The sequence below is a fragment of the Lactuca virosa genome, chromosome 3 (assembly GCF_052849685.1).
Source record: "Lactuca virosa cultivar CGN04683 chromosome 3, Lactuca_virosa_CGN04683_v6, whole genome shotgun sequence".
Lineage (NCBI taxonomy): Eukaryota > Viridiplantae > Streptophyta > Magnoliopsida > Asterales > Asteraceae > Lactuca > Lactuca virosa.
The window spans coordinates 363343246-363362982 of NC_136428.1; positions in this window are offsets into that span (position 1 = coordinate 363343246).

The window sequence follows — 19737 nt, forward strand, 5'->3', positions numbered from 1 at the left end:
GGTACTTTTCATCGATTTTTTTCTTAGAGATTTCTATTTGTTTGTTTAGATTGTTGTTCAAAGTTGCGTTTATTTGGTTATTCTCAGTATTTGTTGGTATTGGTTTTTGGTAGTCGTTTCCGTTGATTACCGTTAATATGGCTCCTAAGGTAGATCAACTCCCACAATTTCATTTGATGAATTTGGGAGACTTTTGAAGTTCAAGATTGGTATGTGCAACTGAAGGAGAATTTAGTTTAAGTTAATCTTCATCTAACTCAAGTAATCCTCCTAAGGTCTCCTTCTTGTTCTATTTGTGTTCACTTAGGAGTTTATGATTTGGTGTGTTTTATTAGTTATTATCCATATTTTAATACCTTGTGAACATTCAATTGAAGAAAATCAATTCTATTAGTCAATGTAGGTGATAATTACAGTGTTTTTAGTTCATTTTAGTATAATCATCCTTTGATTCTCATAAGTGGAATTAGTAAAGAAATTCAATGTTATAAAATATATAGATAAAAGTTTCTAACTATGTTTTTTGAGTTGAGGAAACTCAATAGAGGTTGCTCAATTTAGTGAAATGGAACTTGATTTGTTTTCTACTAGAGTCTAGTACTTAATCAAGGATTTGTTCTTAAATTTAATGTTCATAAAAGATTATTTATGTGTTTAGAACTTAGTTCTGATGTATTATGTTCAGATTGATTTATTACAAGTCATTAACCAAGTATCATTAAAAGTCATTAACCAAGTATTAGAATCATATTGGATTAGATTAGGGGGCTTATTTTGTGTTTTTACCTAAATCTATAAGTTTAGAATTAGCAAATATAGACCATTTAAATTTATAGGGGAATGTAAGCTACTTGCCAAACATAAATTTTGTAAAATGTTTATATTGAATATGTTGATTATTTGGTCAATTCCATTGGTTCCTGTTGGGTCATAAAAAGGGGTTAATAGGATAAATGAGACTAATTATGTAGAGATAATGTTAAGTAGTGGTCTATGAAAAATTATATTATGGAATATGCTTAATTACGCAATGTACGAACTCATTGACTTTCTTGAGGCTTAAGAAGATTTAATGGTAACTAACTACGAGACTGTGAGTACATAGTACTTGGAGCTTGTAACCATAGTTTTATTTGGTTAACATGCTTTTTAGCAAGATATTTTAAATCATAGATGACATTGGTGAGATATTTATTGTATTTAAAGGTGGTTTTGGTGAGAATTTTAATTCTGAGCCTTAAACCACATTGCTTATGGATTATCTAGTGAGATTTAAGTACCATCACATCCTAGTATGTCCAATACATTAGGAACTATAACTCTTGACTTATTAATAGAGCTTGATTAAGGTGTGCAGGATAGCTTTGCCTTTAGGTTGTGCCTAGCATTTCTTACTTTTCTACGCAAAGGTTACAATAACTTAGATTTGATCTTAGCATTTATAAAAGAGTAAATTACTGAAATCGTCAATATGGTTTGGTTAAAATTATACGTTTAGTCTTTATTAACCAACACGTATGGAAACCAATAACATGATCGATTATCCTATGTGCATCTATATCAAATAAAAATTATGAGATTTTCCCTTTGACACGTTCAATAACCACAATAACTAAGACAATATATTGTCCATCACAATGAAACTATATAACTCAGATTCCAATCATCATATCAATAATTAAACTTTAAGGTGTACTATTGCAGAAAATGATTTATTGGAAAGTTATCAAAGTCATGATCAAAGGAAACTTACGCAAAAACATGATAATTTTAATGAAACTGAACATACCAAGAAGCACACAGCTGTGAGAGCGAAATGACGTTAGCGTTCAACACGGTGGGAAGGAAGCAAAATTTCAAGAACACAAAAGAACTTTCTTTTTAATCTAAAATCTTCCCCTCTCTCGTTCTCAATTTTCTTCCCATTAAAATAACATTTATTTGTTTGGTATTCTTCGTACTCGTAGGAGTTAGGATTCAGTCAACACACACTTGATTTGGTATTTATTAGAAAACTAATGAGATCTGTTGGCGAAAATTCTGTTACAAGATCATACATCAAAACAATATGATTATGATGACATCCTCTCAAAAACCCACCTGAACAAACAGTTTATATATATATATATATATATATATATATATATATATATATATATATATATATATATATATATATATATATATATATATATATATATATAGGTTTAGGTTCTATGGAAAACAAAAAAACTCTAAAAATCATAAAAATGCATAAAAAAAATAGTTAAAGATCACAAAACTTTTTTGTGAATTTTTTTATCAAAAACTCGCAGCTTTTAACATAAAATCGCTGAAAATTTTTTTGAAAAAAAAAACTTTTTTACAAAAAAAAAAAATGATTTTTTATTTTTTTTTTTCAGCGAAATTGTCAAAAAGGCTGCGATTTTTTGATAAAAAAATTCAAAAAAAAGTTTTGTGATCTCTAAGTATTTTTTTTATGCATTTTAATGATTTTTAGGGTTTTTTAAAGATTTTTTGTTTTCCATAGAATATAAACCTATATAGATTGGTATGCGGCTTAGAGACTAATCAACAAAACTTAGAGATCACAAAACTTAGAGACTAATCAACAAGAGTTTTTGTGATCTCTAAGTCTTTATAAACCAACACGTATGGAAACCAATAACATGATCGATTATCCTATGTGTAGCTATTATGGCTAATATGGTTTTTGTGAGTATGTGCATTGTGTGGGGTATGCTCTGGGGAACTCACTAAGCATTAGCTTACAGTTTGTTGGTTGTTTCAGGTACTTCAGGTTCTAAGGGCAAGAGCCCGGAGTGATGGTGCGGCATGCACTCTCTAGCGTTTCATTTGGTACACTCTAATTTTTTGAATAATTTATCTGATGTTATGGATTTTGAAAACAAATATGTTTGGAAATTTTATATCTTTTGGAAATGTTTTGGTTATTTAAAATGAAATATTTTATTGGAAATTTGGGATGTTACATTAGTATAATGATATAATAGTTAGGGTCAACAATTGTAACGTATTTTGAAGTAATAAAGAAGAATTATTTGAGTATTATGTGATTTATATGATTTTATGTGAATTATACTTATTTATAATGACGTAATAAAATAGTAATAAAAATAAGCGTCAAAAATAAACTAATAAATAGACCCAATATCTATAAAGAAAGTTGAAGTAGTCGTAACAAGAATTTCGGGAATATAAGTAACGCTAAAATCTGACTTATAACAAAGAAGTTATGACCTGTCAAAGTTTTGCGGCAAGAACGGCACGACACCGGAAATCGTAAAAAGTAAATTTAAAATACTTTTTAGACTTAATGATCTAAACAAAAGTCGTAGTATATATTGAACCGGGAGCATACATAAAAATAACGTCCAAATCTGACTTCGTATGAGGAAGTTATGATTTTGGAAAGATTTAGCATAACAGTGCACAACCCGGAAATCGAATTTTAGATCGGTCGATTTTTAGCCAAAACAATCTAAACGAGAATTGAAGATCTCATTAATAGGATCTCAACGATAAAAATACAGTCGAAAACGGAGCTCATATGTGAAAGATATGGATGAAACTTAGTCTCTACTCTTCGAGAGCGACGAATTCGATATAGTTTTGTAAATCTAAGATAGAATGAGAATTAGCTGACGCGGTCTAAATGAAAGTTGTAGTACACATAAATACCAACGCATGGATATAAAGAACGTAGAGAATAGAGCTCATATGTTAAAGATATGGACGAAACTTAGTCCTTACTCTTCGAGCGCGATAAATTCGATACAGATTTGTAAATCTGAGATAGAATGAGAACTAGCGGACGGGGTCTAAATGAAAGTTTTAGTACTTGTATATACCAATGTGTGGATATAAAGAACGTAGAAAATAGAGCTCGTACGCGGAAGATATGGATAAAACTTAGGGTCTTCTCAATGATCAAGCCCCTATAAATAAAAAGATGAATTCTTCATATTTTCTTACACAATTCCTCTAAACTCTCTTTAGACTCCTTTTTTCTTTCTTGTTCAATTTCTCTTAGTTTTAGGGTGCGATAGAAAACCTCCGAGTCATCAAAAAGCCGACGAAAGAAGTTTTTAGAGTCGGAGTTATGCCTGCGTAATTTCTCCGTTTTCGTTAAAAACCCGGTAAGTTAAGCTACACTATTCTGTTTTCAGTGTAACTTATATTTATAGTCATAAGCCGTTATTATGAACTTATAAACAATATATGTGCTAAGTATTATAAAATTAAAGTGTTATTATAATATCTTTTAACCACTCGCGGTACGGGGAATCTGGTTTGAAGGGCCGCATAGGGTTGTTGGATTTCAGAAGTGTTATAATGCCAAAATGGTTCTGCCCTCCGGTGTTTTATGTCTGAACCCTGTATGTACATAGTGGTTGAAAAGTATTGTTTAACACTTCTAAAATAATAACGCTCGTAAACAGTCGCTATATATATTAGACTAAAATCTAGTGGTAATAACACTAGGTTTCGTCGAAGGAAAATAAATTATTATAAGCGAAGCGCTGCCCGAGTTGGGAATCATCACTATAACAAGTGAGTGCATGGTTACTTTCATCTTACACATAAATATGAAGTATTTAATATAAATTATGTGTTATGTGTGCATATTATGTGTGTTCCTGATATCTATGCTGGATGAACGATTTATACATGTTTTAAATGATTTAAACTGTATATATGTATTTTATATCTACGAATATGTTGGGTATAACATGGGTAGTTTAAATAGCTGTTGTGTAATGAAATAAAATGATGAGAGACCTTGATGTTTATGATGATCTAGTCATCTAGCGGAGTATAGATGATGACTACGAACTATTCTAGACAATCTAGTGAAACGCTAGTAGGCTCGCAACATGTAGGTGTTTGTGAACGATGTATTCACCGGTGTTCTCCATCCCCCTCAAGGTTGCCTTACGACCATATATCGCTGAGGAATCCCCATAGCAGTAGTGTCCATCCCGATGAAAATCCTTAGTCTAGGTCCCTTGAATTAGATGCTTTAGGGACAGAAGGTGAGGATAACGGGAATGGGTAATCGGGTTGATTGATGTGACGAAACTAATAAACTTAATTATTGTGTACGGTTACGTCTTCGCCTTTCCACGATCATCCGAAGTACCTAAAACAATAAACTCAAACCGTAAGCCAAAGCTTAGTAAGTTCACACAAAGTACCAATAAAAGTAGATAACATATACAGTCAAACATGTTGGGTCCAATCAACCATCGGGTTGGAATACCCCAGGCCCAGTCAATCATAGGGTTCAGTCATCCTCGGGATGGAATATCGTGGATTGGAATGCCAATATCTATATATATATATATATATATATATATATATATATATATATATATATATATCGGGTCTAGTCAACCATCAGGTTAGAATACCCAGGCCCAGTCAACCATAGGGTCCAGTCATCCTCGGGATGGAATAACCTAGGTTAGAATGCCAATGCCGGGTCCATTCATCAATCGGGATGGAATAACCTTGGTCTGTTGGCTCACGCACAAAGCAGTAAAGCCTCAACCACCAACCAAATATATGCACATATACAGATAAACATATAACCATTCAACAGACAATTAGGCAGATCTACAGATCACTAAGCATAACATCATACTATCACATAACAAGATATATAATCCAATAGGCCGGCCTTGGTGCCTTAGACCCATAAGTATATTGAGGAAATCTCACTTTACAAACCGGAAAAAAACCGTTGAGGTCTCGAATCTGAATTTGAGCTCTAATCGTCATCTGTCCAACCAATGGACCAATCCTCAATCACAATTCCAAAATACCCAAAATATTCATAGGTCAAAATTGGTCAAAATCAACTCTCCTCACATCGTTGCCAGGCATTGGTCACGCCGTGATAGTGTACTCGGTCCTATTCCCACTCAACTCGCCCCAAACTAGTCAACTTAGTCGAAGAAGCCACCTTAGTTGGCATCACGATTTGAGCACCCATTCTCACATTGTGAGCTCCAAGGGTTCTAACAGAAGACGAGGATGCTCCGAGTCTCACGTCGTGAGATCTTACATCATCACGTCGTGAGCGTTTCCTAAGGCTAAGGGTCAACATTTTAAGTCCTTAATTCATTAAGTCTTCGAGTCTACTTCAACCACAAGTTAAAGGGGGCCCCTAAGGTCCATAAAAATGTTTCCTTTATGGTCATTATGCACTAAAAATGATCATCCACTTTCTAGGTAAAAAAGGGAAGAAAATGAGCTTCAATCTTTCATGTATGCCTGAAATCAATACCAACTTTCAGATCTGAACAATATTATGATCTAGGGACTCTTAGAATCCATAAAGTTGCCCAGTTTATGGATTTTCTCCAATTAAGCATGAACTAACATCAATAAGAAGGACAAAACTCAAGATTTATCCATGGTAAGCAATAAAGTTGGAGCCTTTACTACTTACAAGGGTCCAAAGCAGGAAAAGATGGTGATGATAATGATACTTTGCCCATACCACCACTAGAGCACTTCCTTCTTCTTCTTTTCTTCTTCTTAAATCTAGAAATGCACCCAAATTACAAAGGATCTTAGGGCAAGGGCGGAGTTTATTAGGGCGAGGGGGGCTGTGCCCCCCCCCCTCTGATTTTTTTGTTACAAGCAACCCCTATACTTTAATTTTATAAATATTAGGCCCAAAAATATAAAATTTTGGCTGTGGCCCCCCTGTTCACCGATTTTTTATACATATTATATTTTCGGACCCCCCAAATCAAATGGTGAAGCTCCGCCCCTGTCTTAGGGAGGAGTAAGATTAAGGTTCCTGGAGGTTTAGAGAGTGAGAGATCCTGAGGGAGAGCAACCCTAGCCCTGTCATTCCATTAAATACCAAAAACTTAGGGTTTTGGTCATCAGCCGCCCTCACGTCGTGAGAATTAGACTGCTCACATCATGAGCCTTAAAATGATGCATAGGTAAAAATCACTCCTCACGACGTGAGAAGGCATTCTTCACAATGTGAGAAGGGCTAATATTGAAACTTTTAGCTTCACAATAATAAAGATAAAGTGCACCAGATCCGTGTATTACAATTCTCCCCCACTTGAATCAGACTTCGTCCTCGAAGTCAACTGTTGTGAACAACTCCGGGTAATGCTCTCGCATCTCTGACTCGAACTCCCAGGTCCATTCGGAACCCCTTCGATGTTGCCACTGAACCTTTACCAAATGTATCTCCTTGTTGCACAGGACCTTCATCTTCCTTTCCATGATATCCACCGGTCTCTCAGCATAGTTTAGGTGCTCATCTACCTGAATATCATCAAACGGTACCACTACCTTGTTGTCCAACACACACTTCCGCAACTGAAAGACATGAAAAGTGTTGTGGATTTGACTGAGCTCCTCAGGTAAATCCAACCTATAAGCTACTTTTCCAACCATGGAAATCACTCGAAAAGATCCAATATACTGGGGACCCAATTTCCCCATCTTATTGAAGCATATCACACCTTTCCAAGGTGAGTCCTCCAGTAATACCATATCACCGACCTGAAACTCCAACTCAGATCGACGTCGGTGGGCATAGCTCCTCTGCCAACTCTATGATGTATGTAGTCTCTGCCTGATCTGCTGAACAAACTCCGTGTTTTGAAGGACTACATCAGTCCTTCCCATGATCCTATGACCAACCTCTCCCAACAAACCAGGGTACAACATCTCCGACTAAAAAAGAGCTCAAATAGCGGAGCACCAATGCTGGAGTGATAAATGTTGTTATAAGAGAACTTCGCGAGAGGTAGGTAGGAGTCCCAACTCCCACCAAAATCAATAACACAGGCTTGCAACATATCCTCAAGGGTTTGTATAGTCCGCTCGCTCTGACTGTCAGTCTGTGGATGATAAGCGGTGCTGAAATGTAACCTCGTGGAACTTATGCCAGAAGAGGGAAGTGAACCGAACATCTCGGTCTGAAACAATAAAAACCGGAACCCCATGACGAGCAACGATCTATCGAACATAAATGTCAGCCAAATTCTCAGCCGAATAGCTCTCCCGGATGGCCAAAAAGTGGGCACTCTTGGTCAATCGATCCACGATGACCCATATAGCATCAAAACCCTTTGTTGTCATCAAAAACTTGGTGATGAAGTCCATGGTAATCTGTTCCCATTTCCACATGGGAACCTCCATAGGCTGTAGCTTGACATGCGTCCTCTGATACTCGACCTTAACCATCCTGCAGGTCAAGCACCTCTCAACATACCAGGCGATCTCCCTCTTCATACACGGCCACCAGTAACTCAATCTCAAATCACGATACATCTTGGCTCCTCCCGGGTGTGTATATAAAAAGGAGACTTATGATTCTCCTCCAGCACAATCTGTCTAATCCCGCTAGAAACTGGAACTGAAACCCGACCACACTGGGTTAATAACCCTCGACTATCAGTGTCAAACCTGTCGATCTCACCCATGATCCTTTCTTGTTTCCAGTTCTCTTTCTGAACTCCCTCGGCCTGAGCCTCTCTGATCAATCCCAAAAGCGGGAAATCAATTGATATCCTCATACGAACCTCCCCGACCAAAGACCCAGCCGACTTGCGGCTCAACGCATCCGCTACCACACTCACTTTACCCGGATGGTAAAGGATCTCGCAGTCCTAATCCTTTACCATATCTAGCCACCTCCATTGCCTCATGTTCAGGTTCGGCTGATCCATAAGATGTCTCAAACTCTTGTGATTCGTGTAGACCGTACAATAGACCCCATTTAGATAATGTCTCCAAATATTGAGGGAAAATACCACTGCCCCCAAATCCAGTTCATGAGTGGCATATTGCGTCTCATACGGCTTCAACTGGCGCGAAGCATAAGCAATCACCCATCCTCTCTACATAAGGACTACCCCCAAACCAGTGATGGATGCATCAGAGAACACCACAAAATCCTCGACCCCCTCGGGAAGAGTCAATAGCGGGGCCTCATATAACCTCTGCCGAAGAGTCTCAAACACCGAATGCTGCTTAAGGCCCATCGTAAGTCCACCCCCTTCCTCGTCGGATGAGTGAGGGGTACCGCAATCTTGGAGAAATCTTGAATAAATCTCTTATAGTACCCTGCCAAGCCCAATAAACTCTCTGAGGGAGATTTTGGAACCTCCCACTGCATCATTGTCTCGATCTTGGCAGGATCGACCAGAATCCCATTTTGGTTAACAAGGTGCCCCAGGAACTGGACCTCTCGTAACCAAAACTCACACTTCGAGAACTTGGCATAAAGTCGTTCCCGCCTTAAAACCCCCAGAAGCTCTCGAAGGTGCTCATCATGCTGCTCTCTCGTCTTGGAATACACCAAGATAACATCAATAAACACAATGACAGATCGGTCAAGCATCAACCTGCATACCCGATTCATCAAATCCATGAAGACAACAGGTGCATTGGTGAGCCCAAATGGTATCATCACGAACTCATAATGCCTATAATGAGACCGGAACGCGGTCTTCTCCACGTCATCCTCTCTTACTCTCCCAATAATCAATGCACATCAAGTGTGAACCATCCTTCTTCTTAACGAATAGTATCAGTGCTCCCCACGGAAAAATGCTCAGTCTGATAAAATGCCTACCTAAGAGCTCCTGAAGCTGAGATGACAACTCCTGCATCTCAGGCGGTGCCAAGAGGTACGACACCTTGGAAATCAAGGTCGTACCCGGTATTAGATCAATCCTGAACTCAACCTGCCTCTCGGGAGGCACACGTGCAAATTCCTCGGGGAAAACATCGGCAAACTCCCTGATAACTAGAACATCTGAAATGGAAGTCTACTCCCCAACCCGGGTATCAACCACATAAGCCAGATAACTTGCATACCCGTTCTTAATATATTGTCGAGCAGTGGTTGCCGAGCAAAATCCTGAACCAACTCTGGTACCCTCACCATAGATAACCAGTTCTCCCCCACTTGCGGTTCTAACTACTACTCGCTGGCCCTCGCAATTGATCATGGTACCAAACCTGCTCATCCAGTCTCTACCTACTATCACGCAGATATCTCCCATGGGGATAGGGATCATATCTATCGGATAATGCACCCCGAAGATCTCCAAGATGCAACCCTGATACACGCTGGATGTAGAAACCCTATGTTCGTTGGCGATTGAAACCCACAGTGGAAACTCTAACTCCCCAATAGCCATATCAAACTCCCTACTAAATGATCAAGACACAAAAGACCGACTCACGCCCGAGTCAAATAACACAAGAGCATACGATGAGTTCACTAAGAACATACCTATTAGGAGCATAAACATGAGCATATGATAAAACATAATTAACAGAATAATAAATAGAAACATTGTGGTCACAACGTCTGGTTCTGCCCTCGCCTCCTTTGTCGTGAGCTGGAAAGCACGACCTCGAGCCTGCAGGGGCTCCACCCTGCCCTGACTCCCATCCGTGATCCCCATAGTAGCCGACGTTGGAGCCTGCACCATCCTAGCATCAAACAAGGGGAATTAGGCCTTTTATGTGGCCCACCTGATCACAGTGATAACAAATCTGAATATCGGGTACTGGAGCATGTTGTCGGCAATCTCTCGCAACGTGGCCCTGCTTGCCACATTTGTGGCATCCCGAAGAAGATCAACAAGCTCCATCATGAACCTGGCCGCACTTTCCACAAGTACAACCCCTCTGACTCCCTGATCTAACATCAGCAGCCTTGAACCGCTTTGGCTCAGGCTGTGACTGCGTCGGGGCCTGCCTCTGCTCCCTGGTCTGGAGCTCAATCTCATTCTCACGCCGGCTAGCAGCCTCCTGTAACTCCAATAATGAGCCATATCGTTGTGTGGCTACAAACTTCCAGAAGTCCGTCTTAATCATGCTAAAGTACTGGGTCATCTGAGCCTGCTCAGAAACAGCAAACTTAGGACAAAACATGGCCCTCTTCGTAAACATCTTGATGATCACCGTCACTGACTTAGTCCCCTGTCTCAAGTTCAAGTACTCCTGGGCCAACCTTTCACACTCCACTAGTGAAACATATCTAGAGCAGAACATCTCTGAGAAATGCTCCCAAGTCACAGCAACCTATGCTCGGAAGAATACGAGATAGTAACAAGTCTCCACCAATCCTTCGCTCCGGACCACAACAGGTTTAGAGCGTACTTGAACTTCTGGTCAGTTGGGCAAGAGCAAGTGAAAAAGCATCCCTCAATGTCATACAACCACTCATGGCTATGATCGGATCCGACACTCCATCAGATTTCGGGGGCTTCGTATTATCGAAGTCTCGGTACTCAAAAGCCCTCCCAACGCCAACCCCGACAGCGGCGATAGCTGCGGTGGCTACAGGCGTAGCAGCAACAGTCTCAGCAAGGGCAGCGTATCTGCCATCAAAGTACTCCATCATAGCAGTCTTGATAGACCCAAACAGCTCTGATATCTGCCCCGGAAAATGGTAACAACCTCCTAATGTATAATCTCCCTGATCCGGTCCTCAGTCACTACAGGCCTATCCTCGCCACCCGCTCCGGATCCTGAGTCGGATCCTGCCTCAAATCATCTCGCCATCACCACACTAAAAATAAATTAGGAAGACATCAGATAGAACACATATCATACCATGGGAACCAACTCCCAACAAAGCCCTAAGGGTTGTGACTTCTCTGTTACATGTATGGGTCCTGTGCTTCCAGTAGTATAGGCCCATACTACCTTCCACACATACCCGTATTTGTCTCAGAGGACCATCACAATAGCCCTAACAATACTCACTAGAAAACGCATACAATTTATCATCACTTTCCTATAAGAAGGCTAAACATTACGCAACTGGTCTGCTGACCCCACACAACGCATCCATGAAACTTCCACCAACCCTGCAACACTCGTGTATGCTAATCATACATAACACTGGATCCTATAGACAGTCGAATATTCAACCAAACCTTAAGCCAAAAACCAAACAAGGAACATTAAATAGAACCAAATCTAACATTTTCAGGCTATATAATCGTAGTTACGTACAACCATGATGCATACACAAAGCAACTACAATAATGATGTCAATTTCATGTAAGGAAATCCTAGGCTATCAGGCATCATATAATCAGGCAATTCTATATTGCAATTCCTGAAGATCATTAGCCTATCAGTAGCATGTCGTTATAACATATCACAATATCAAACAACATTGTGGTAATTTGGGGTCTACTTACTGGCTCTGGTTGATCGTACACATCGCATCTTCCTTCATTATTTTGAAAACAATTTGAAAATCGTTTTTAAAACTTTTTCCTTAGTTTGAGACTGGATTCACACAAGTGTTCCTCCAATTCACTTAAACCAAGGCTCTAATACCAACTTGTAACACTCTCGAAAAACACAACAAATTTAAACTTTTCAAAACACACTAAGTTATAAAATGTTTACAAATCAATGTTTCCAAAATATTTATCCAATATTAGAGTATCCCAAAATCATAAAAATCCAATAACAAGGAGATGTGTATGGTCACGTTTCGCCTTTCCACGATCATCCAAAGTACCTGAAACAATAAACTGAAACCGTAATCCAAAGCTTAGTGAGTTCCCCCAAAGTACCAACGCAAGCAGATAACATATACAATTAAACATGTCATGTCCAATCAACCAACGCGTTGGAATACCCCAGGCCCAGTCAATCATAGGGTCTAGTCATCATCGAGATGGAATACATTAGATTGGAATGCCAATATATATATATATATATATATATATATATATATATATATATATATATATATATATATATATATATATATCGGGTCCAGTCATCCTCGAGATGGAATACCCTAGGCTGGAATGCCAATGTAGAGTCTAGTGTGACATCCCCAAATTCATGGTCATTTTAAAAATCTTATTTGTGTTTATTTGAAAATCAGAGTATTCATTTTAAAGAATAATATTGCGGACTTTGCTCCCAGAAAACATGATAAATATTTTATCAAAGCATTTCCGAAGAAATGTGTTTATATTATAACTTTGGGATGTCATCGTCAATATAGAAAGATAAGCATAAACAGACCTTTCATCCATTTACACTAGTGATTTACATCTCCTTTAATCTCTCAGTGTAATGTGGCTTCGTATCGATATATGTGATACAAATAAACTGAGTGGGTCAGGTTGGGAAACCTGGTGAGTACATAGGGATTTCAATCAGACAATGTTATATCATATATATGTTTTAGAACTCACAACATATACAATTTCACCTCATATAAGCAATTTTACCCCACCCCGTCGATCCTCACAACGACACGATCTATACTCTCGGATCTAAAATTAACCTCTTTACCTAATCCATACTCCTAGATTCGGTATATCTAATCCATGCTCTCATATCAATAACTATGCCCATTCCATACTTTCGGACTAATAACAATTGATTATGTCTAATTCATACTCCTGGATTAATGATAAATAACTATGCCCACTCCATACTCTTGGACTAAGGACAAATGACTGTCTAATCCATGCTCTCGGATAGATGACAAATTTTAAAGTTCTACCCTCCGTGTAAATCTCACTTATACTCATAAGAAGATACTACCCAATATTCCTCTTAATTAATTTAGGTTTTCATTGTATCTCAAATCATCATATATTATCAGATATGCTCTTAACACGTATTTCAGGTAGTAACAAATATTTCACACACAAACATATATTTAATACTTTAATCAATACTTGTATTAAAATCATGTTCATGAAAGGGACTATGCACTCACTTTTTAAAGTGATGATTCCAAACTCAGGCAGCGCTTTGCTTCTTAACAATATAATTTCCTTCGACGAAACCTAGTATTATTACCACTAGATTTTAGTCTAATATTTATTGCGACTAATTACGAGTGATTTTGTTTTATAAGTGTTAAACAATACTTTTCAACCACAATGTACAGACAGGGCCCAGACATGAAACACCAGAGGGCAGGATCATTTTGGCATTATAGCACTTCTGAAATCCAACAACCCTATGCGGCCGAGTAGTTGAAAGGTATTATAATAACACTTTATACATTATATTTTATAATATATATTGTTTATAAGTTCATAATAACGATAATAAATTTAAACCTAAGCTATACTTAATGTAAGGTAAGCATAGCTCACTTACCGGGAGGTTTGGCTAGGAACCGGGCTTTGCGGGGCAGAACTTCCGAGCCGAAAAGCTCTTTTTCTCGGAGCCTTCTGGCGCCCCGGGGCTTTCCTATAGAATTTACAAGATACTAGAGGCTGGGAGGGCTTAGAGAGAAGTTAGAGAGAGAATGTGACATCCCCATTTTCACGGCCAGAAAATACCGATTTTGTTTATGCTTTATAAAAATCAGAGTACCTCTTTTAATAAAAATGTTGTGGAATTTGTTCCTAGTAAAACATGATAAATACGTTATCAAGGCATTTCTGAAGAAAATTATTTTTATTCCTTTTAAAACATTTGGGATGTCATCGTCAATACAGAAACATAAGCATAAACAGAACTTGCATTCATTATCACTAGTGATTTATATCTCCTTAATCTCTCAGTGTAATGTGACTTCATATCAACACCTGTGATATAAATAAACTGAGTGGGTCAGGTTGGGAAACCTGGTGAGTACATAGGGTTTTCAACCCATAATAATATAATTATTATGTTTAAACATCAAACAATCAACCCAATTACCCATCCCCATTATCTTCTTTACTCTTAAGGATCTACCCTAAGAATCAGCTATTCCTCGTTCATTCATTCATAAGAATCATACTAAGGAATCGGCACGAAGTCCATCGTTGCCACTGTTTACACAACGGGCACTAAGTCTGCATAGTTGCCAAGGTTAAGGCACCAAGTCTGCATGGTCGCCAGGGTTTAGGCACCAAGTCTGCATGGTCGCCAAGGTTTAGGCACCAAGTATGCATGGTCACCAGGGTTTAGGCACCAAGTCCGCATGATCGCCAAGGTTTAGGCACCAAGTCTACATGATCGCCAGGGTTTAGAGTACAACGGGTGAACACATCGTTCACAACACCTACAGGTTGTGAGTATACTAGAGTTCCACTGGACTGTCTAGAATAGTCCATGGTTGTCATCCATACTCTGCTAGATGACGGGGCCACGCTTGGGTATAAGGCTTCTGTTATTGTTCACCTCTCACCCTTATCTCATGGTCTATATCACCTCTTATCTCAACATTCAATTCATATTTCATCTACCAATGTTTTACCCAACATATTTTGTAGATATAAAATACATATACAGTTTAAATCATTTAAAACATGTATAAAATCTTTCATTCAGCATAGACAACAAGTATTCAGACAATATGCACACATAGCACGCAATTTATATAAAATACTTCATATCTATGTGTAAGATGAAAGTAACTATGCACTCACCTGATAAGGTGGTCACTCGGTACTCGGACATCGCTTCGTTAATCTTAAAACAATTTCCCTCGGACAAAACCTAGTATCATTACCACTAGAGTTTAATCTAATGTTTGACGAGACAAATTAATAGTTTTGCTATTATTATTGTTATATAAGTGTTAAGCAACACTCTTATATAACTCATAATAATAGCCCAAATAATTATTTTAAGGTCTTAATAATGTTACTATAATTAATTAGAAGCTATATTAAAAATAGCGTAGGCGTAGCTCACTTACAGCGGGTTTTCTCGAAAACCGGGCTCCGCCGAAGCAGAGTTTCTTAGTCGAAAGGCTCTTTTCTCGGGGCTTCGGGAGCCTTGGGGCTTCCTTCGGGTGCTAGGGGGTTTACCTAGACTTTAGGGGGGTTTTGGGGGCTAGAGAGAGAGTTTAGAGAGAGAGAGAGAGAAGTTGGAATGGTGTGAAGAATGAGGGAACCCGGCACCTCTATTTATAGGCTGGAATCCTACTCTACTCGTCGAGTAGGGGGTTCTACTTGTCGAGTCCATGGCCAGGTTGCCTTGGGAAAAAGCCTTGGCCCATATTCAGCCACGTCACCCGATTTCGTACAGCACCCTGCCGACTTCTAAACCTCGTAACTTTCTCATACGAGCTCCGTTTTCGACGTTCTCTATATCCACGCATAGGTAAAAATAAGATCTACAACTTTCATTTAGACTCCATCGGCTAATTCTCAACCGAACTTAATTTAACAGTAGGATGAGATTAAACTGTTAAATGACCGCGAAGAATTCGTAACTCCATACGGACTCCGTTTTCATCTGTCTTTTTACAGTTGAGTTCCTATTAATGAGATATTCAACTCTCATTTAGGTCGTGTAAGCCAAAAACCGCTCGAACTAAAATTCGAGTTTCGGGTCGTGCATTGTTAAGCCAAATCTTAGAAAAATCGTAACTTCCTCATTCGAAGTCAGATTTGCGCTTTCTTTTTATGGATGTTCTCGGTTTAACATATACTACAACTTTTGTTTAGATCACTAAGGCTAAAAAGTACTCTATCGTAAATTCACTATTTACGTCTCCCGGTGTCGTGCCGGTTTTGCCGAAAAATTTCGACAGGTCATAACTTCTTCGTTATAACTCGGATTTTGGCGTTCTTTATATGTATGGAACCCTTGAGACATATTCTACAACTCGGTTAAGATTATTTATTCTAAATAATCTTTTGTCGAAAAGTCATTTTCGACCCCTATTATCTCTAAATTGACTAACACGGATCTACGGGTGTTACAGAGAAGATAATGGCTTTGGTGTGAGAAATGAAGGCATCCCCTCACATGCTATTTATAGATGGGTTGGTCCTCGGTGCGCAGGGCGCTCCTCGGAGGAACGTTTCACGTTCACGGTGCATAGGGCACACATGTTTATGCGGCGCGTATGAGTGGACTGGTGGCGAGCTTCGGTTGGGGCGATGTGGTTGATCTGGAGCCAAGTCTTTGCGAGAGCGCGGGGCGTTCATGTGCAATCTCGCAACAGCCACTTCCGATTTCTAAATTCCGTAACTTTGGCGTATGAGCTCCGTTTTTGATGTTATTTATATCCACGCGTAGGTGGGGACGTACTATACAACTTTTGTTTAGACTCTGTCGGATAATTTTGACTTTATTTTTAAAGTTATATTTTAATAGGTCGGGATAGGTAAAGTTCGTTAAAAATTCATAACTTTGTCATCTGACGTCCATTTTCGCCTGACTTTTTATCGTTGAGCTCCTATTAAGGAGATCTTCGATTCTTGTTTAGGTTGTGTAGGCTAAAAATGGGTGATCTAAAATTCGAATTCTGGGCTGCATACTGCTATGCCAAATCTTAGAAAAATCATAACTTCCTCATACGAAGTCTTATTTGGATGGTATTTTTATGCACACTCTTGGTTTAACGTATACTACGACTTTCATTTAGATCCCTAAGGCTGAAAAGTATTTTATCGCAAACTCACTTTTTTTACGATTCCTGGTGTCGTGCCGGTGTTGCCGTAAAATTTCGACGGGTCATAACTTCTTCGTTATAACTCGAATTTTGGTGTTCTTTATATGTACGGAACCCTTGTGACATATACTAAAACTTGGTTAATATTATTCATTCTGAATAATCTTCTATCAAAAAGTAATTTTTGACGCTTATTGTCTCTAAATTGACTAGCTCAAATCTGCGGGCGTTACATTCAGTCATCCATCGGGATGGAATACCGTTGGTCAGTTGGCTCACACACAAAGCAGTAAAGCCTCAACCACCAACCAAATATGTGCACATATACAGATAAACATATAACCAGTCAACAGACAATCAGGCAGATCTACAGATCACTAAGCATAGCATCATACTATCACATAACAGGATATCTAATCCAATGGGTCGACCTTGGCGCCTTAGACCCATAAGTACAGTGAGGAAAACTCACCTCACAAACCAGAAAGAAGCTGATGAGGTCTCGACTCCAAATCTCAGTTCTAATCATCACCTATCCAACCAATTGACCAATCATCAATCACAATTCCAAAATACCCAAAATTATCTTAGGTCAAACTTGGTCAAAGTCAAATTCAACTTTCATCACATCGTGGCCAAGCATTGGTCACGTCATGATAGTGTACCCGATCCGATTCCCACTAAACACACCCCAAACTAGTCAACTCAGTCGAAGAAACCACCTGAGATAGCATCACGACATGAGCACCCATTCTCATGTCGTGAGCTCCAAGGGTTCTAACAGAAGATGGGGATGCTCCGAATCTCACACCGTGAGATCTTATATCTGTTGGATTAGGTGTCTAAGTTCATAACTATTTCTGGAATGTACTTGACCCGATTAGCATGGTCCATTTGGGTTGCATGGCATCATGCATTTGGATAGACTAAAATGAGAGAAATAACACTTAAGGTTTATTAATATATTATAAGTTCTAATATATTAATAGTATTATTTAATTAGTATTGATCAAGAATTAATTTGGAATTAATTAAGTGATCAAAAGAAGACTAATTAAATATATGGGTTGATTGTGTAAATCATCCATACTTATATAGTGGGCTAATGCTTCATGAATTATCAAGTTGGGCTAAAATCCATAGGATGTTCCATGGTGGTTATAGAACCCATGGGTCATGGAAATGAAAAGTCATGACAATTAGGGTTTACATGGTGTAACCCTAATTGTAACACACTATATAAGCATCCTTATGTTCACCAAAAATCGGCACTAAGCATACAAGAGAGGGCATAGCCGATTTTAGAAGTGTTCCATTTCTCTCGAGGTTATTCCAAATGTATTTGGTGTTGTGTGAGACATTTGAGGCATCACACTTGAGGTGCTAGGCTCACAAGGTTCTCAAGGAATCGAAACAACTAAAGGTATGTATTTCTTACTATCTTTTATGTTTAAAGTTCCCTATGTATGCTAGATAGGTTATGAACCTTGGAAAATCAATTATGCATGTATCATAGATAAAACATAGATCCAAGGTTTCTAGGGTTGCATGTACACCTTAGGAGTGTTAGAATGCTCAAAACCTTTCAGTGGTATCAGAGCCTAGGTTTGTTTTCTTGATACTTGATGCTATTTGCAAGAAAAATCGGTTTTTTGGGAATCTACCAGTTTACCACGAGGTGGTAAATTTTACCACGAGGTGGTGACTGTTCATTGAAAAAAAATAGTTTTTGGCCTGTTTTGGATTAGAATCATTACCACACAGTGTTTTTGTTCATAAAACTTGATTTTGATGTTATGGTAATGTTTATTCTCATCCAAATAAATGGTTATTATCAAAAATTTCAAGTTTGTATGGTTTAATTTTATGATTCTTGAAATTGTTGATATGAACATTCATGAACTTATGAGTTTAGAAGATCATAGGAATTATTTGTAACTTGCTTGTTAGTTTAATTCTTGATCATTATGTGTTTTAATGGAATCCATAATTAGTCCTAAAGTTGTGGATTACCAAAAGTTATTCTTTTAAAGTCCATTAAAGAAACACATAGGTTACATAAAATGAAAAGTCTCTCACTTTAATAAACCATTTAACTCATAAGTTATGAAAGATGAAAAGTTTTGAAAGTTACAAAAACTTGCCCTCAAGTTTTAGAACATGTAAAGTCACTCTAAAAACTTTAGTTCCAACCCCTAAAATTTTAAAAGTTAAAATTCAACCTTTATACTTTATAATATTATAAGTTTAATAATAATTATATATGTATAAGAAAAAGTCGTTTTACCGTTAGTAGGCCTCATTCACGAAGCAGGTCT